Source organism: Tamandua tetradactyla, chromosome 6 (assembly GCF_023851605.1).
Source record: "Tamandua tetradactyla isolate mTamTet1 chromosome 6, mTamTet1.pri, whole genome shotgun sequence".
NCBI classification, from domain to species: Eukaryota; Metazoa; Chordata; class Mammalia; order Pilosa; family Myrmecophagidae; genus Tamandua; species Tamandua tetradactyla.
Genome location: NC_135332.1, coordinates 62876214 through 62880033, shown reverse-complemented (window position 1 = coordinate 62880033; position 3820 = coordinate 62876214). Strand labels below are relative to the sequence as shown.

At 37.5% G+C, this 3820-nt stretch overlaps 1 non-coding gene across 1 annotated transcript; it reads right to left on the bottom strand.

Annotated features, from left to right (window-relative positions):
- Positions 1-3487: 3487 nt before the first annotated feature.
- On the bottom strand, positions 3488-3595 carry LOC143689190 (U6 spliceosomal RNA). Its single transcript, XR_013178652.1, has one exon. It is a non-coding gene; the product is annotated as a U6 spliceosomal RNA (small nuclear RNA).
- Positions 3596-3820: the final 225 nt, after the last annotated feature.

Genomic DNA, 3820 nt, shown 5'->3' with positions numbered 1-3820 from the left:
GCAAGTGAAACCATTGCCCTCCCCCCTACTTGGGACATGACATCCAGCGGTGAAAGTCTCCCCAGTGGTGTGAGAGATGATTCCCAGGGATGAGGCTGGCCCTGGCACTGTGGGATCAACAATGCCATCCTGACCAAAAGGGGTAAAGAAGTGTAACTAATAAAGTATCAGTGGCTGAGAGAGTTCAAATAGAGTCGAGAAGCTATTCTGGAGCCTACTCTTATGTAAGCTTCAGCTAGACATTGCTACCTATCATGGTTTGCCTAACCCCAACCAGAATCATTCCTGCCAACTCTAAAGAACAGCTAGGGGACCATGCACTATGATTACTTTCCAGAAACCTACAATTTCCAGTTGGGTTCCTATGTCAGATAAGTCCTGAAACCCACAGAGGCCAACCTCTCCAGAACATCAACTAGTTCCATCTCCCTATCCCACATTATCAACAGCCCCTCTAAGATGAAAAGGTTAGAATGGGCATAGCCCAAATAACCCTAAAGATCAGGAGAAAGATTAAAGGAGATGGTGGAGCTATATAGTGAAGGTGGGATTAAACAAATGAGTATGACTGCTGAATCATTATATTGATATTTATTTTAGTCTCCAGTGTTTTGGAGCAGCTAGAAGGAAAAACCTAAAATTGTGGAATTGTAACTAATACCAAACTCTGAAACAACTAATTGTTGTGGTATACTTTGAAATTTATTGTTTTTGATGTTATTTTTCACAATAAAAAAATTAACTGCAGGGTGGTTCGGTGGTAGAATGCTCGCCTTTCCTGAGGGAGACCTAGGTTTAATTCTTGGACCATGCACCTAAAAAAAAGAAAAATTAATTGCAGTACATGTATATAACAAAATTTCCCAGGGAAAAAACTACACGTTTATTTTCACTCACTGCCAACAGAAAGTTAGCATTTTCTTTAATAAGGAACATAGGCAACAAATAGTTGAAGTATCAATAGACAGTGCCTATGACTTTGTGTCCAGCATAAAAGGTATTTTCAAATCCCATTAAGTTGTTACAGATAACTTGAAATATCATTTACATTTATCAGTACCTCAAAATTATGCTAGCTATTAGATCTGCCACTAGATGGTGTTATTTCATGCATTAATAAAGAATCACATGTATTACTAGATTACCAATTTGGTTTTATTTATGTTAAAAACTGTCATTTAGAATAACTGGTTTCCTTTGTAGTTCAATGCATTTTATTTTATGTATTTAAAATGTTATTTCTGAAAGGGAATTTCACAAGGGCCCATAACATAAAAATCGTTAAGGACCCCTGCTTTGGAGGGAGCTGGTTTAACCATATCCTCTCCCGTTGCTGAGAGAGGGACTGTGACCCTATGAGGTAGGTGTGGGACTCAGGCAGAATCAAGGAGAGTGTGGGGGGAGGTAAGAGCAGCCACAACTCTGCCCTGGACTGATGCACAGTTGTGAGGTGGCCTTTTGAGAAAAACGGTGAGATAATATGGTGAGACAGAGCTGAGCTTAACAAGAGGAGGCAGAGAAATGGGCTTCTAGAAGAGAAAATGACTTCTAGGCCTAAGAAGCCGATAACATTGATGCATACTTTGATACAAAGAAAAAGGATGCCTACATTTAAGGACCTTTTAAAACTGTGAAATGCAACATACATTCATAAAAGGATATGTAGTATACTCTATTTTTATAACTTAATAATTATAGAATATGTAACTTCCACTGAGAAATAAAATACTAGGCCCCCTCCACATGTGTGCCATGGGCTTCTCTCTGATCATAACTCTCTCTCCCTTCCCTAGAGGGAACCACTAATCTAAATTTGTGGTTTTAATTTGCTGACTGCTAATATTATTGTGCATCTTTTCATTCATTGGCTATAGATTTTTTCACTGTGAAGTGCCTGTTTATATCTTTTGTTCATTTTCTACTCAGGTGTGTTTTTTTAACTTATTGATATATATGAATATCTTATATATTCTGGATGTTAAATGCCAGAAATATGCATTGGAAATATCTTTTCCAATGTTGAGTTCCATCTTTTCACTTTCTGTAATGTTTTTTGACTGATAGGAATTCTTAATTTTAAGGTGGTTAAAATATTTTATTCTTATTTTATGATTAAGATTTCTGTGGTCTTATTTAAGAAATCCTCCTTTAACCCATGGTCATAAAGATATTTCCTATTTTTTCTTTTCAAAGTTTCGAAGTCCTGTTTTTCACACGTAAGCATTTAATCCATACAGGGACTACCACTTCCAAGTAGCATATGGTAAGTAGTTGCAAGTTTCTGAGGCAACAAATAGATACCACTGGATAAATTACAAAAATCATATTTTTAAATACATCAAAGAGTCACAAAAGCAAAGAGAACTAGATTAACTAGAATTCCAGAAAAGGAGAATATTTCTTGGGTGAGTTGTGCTCACTGACCTTTTTCTTCCAAGGGGCATTTGCTGCATCTGAGCACAGTCTGAAGATTAGGCTTGCCATAGGGGGAGAATTCCAATAGGGGAAAGAGAAGTCAGTACTGCTTTTAATGGCTGCATGGGCTGGCATGATGGGATGGAATCTAGAGGAGCCCCAAGCTCAGGGCCAATTCCCCCAAGGCTGAGTGCTGGGCTGGATCATCTGCCCTTGGAGTGCTTAGAAATCAAGATGCTGGTAGAGAGAGGGGCGTGTTACAAACATTGGCAGGCCTTGCCACGGAGGTATTTGAAAGTGGAGGTGGATTGACTCTAACTAAAGCTGCAACCCAGGCCTGAACTAGCTCATTCTTTTTATTTTTTTATTTTAATTTTTTCTATTAGAGAGGTTGTGGGTTTTTAGACCAATCATGCATAAAATATAGGATTCACTTAAACCACCCCACCACCAACAGCTTGCATTGGTGTGGAACATTTGTTACAATTGATGATAGCACTTTTTGTATAATTGTGCTTTTTTTTTTAACAGTAGTTACCTTTGTTACAATTGATGAAAGATGATTAAAATAGTAGTAATAAGTATCTTACATGACTTATATTAGCTGTATTTTCCCCATATACCACCCTATTATTAACACCTTACATTAGTCATACATTTGTTGTAATTCATGAAAGAACATTCTTAGACTTGTACTATTAACAATAGTCCATCATTTACAATAAGATTCACTGTATTATACAGTCTTATGTTTTATCATTTAATTTTTATTCCGGTAACTCAAAGTTTCCCCCTTAAACCACATTTACCTATATAACTCAGTGCCGTTAATTATATTTATAATAATGTGCTACCATCACCACCATCCATTTCCAACCCTTTACAATCAACCTAAATAGAAATTCTGTGCAAATTAAGCATCAATTCCCCATTCTCTTACACCGATCTATCTACTGGTTAACCACAATCTAGATTCTAATTCTATGAAGTTGCTTATTATAATATTTGTCCTTTTGTGTCTGGTTTATTTCACTCAGCATAATGTCTTCAAGGTTCATTCACGTTGCTACAAAAAAATGTGAAACGCTTCATACATTTGCATGTCATCCTTGTGCAGGGGCCGCACTAATCTTCTCTGTATCATTCCAATTTTTAGTATATATGCTGGCGAAGTGAGCACAATAGCTCATTATTTATTGGGTTGGGGTCATCAGCCCCACTCCTTATATACATGACAGAGGAAAGGGTAAAACCTCTCTGGAGGGAAAGAACATTAACTTCAGTTTCCATGGTTCTTCTATAAAACAATATCCAGGCTACAAGTAAAAATAATGTGGCGGGCAGGCCACAGTGGCTCAGCAGGCGGAGTTCTTGCCTGCCATGCCAGAGACCTGGGTTCGATTCC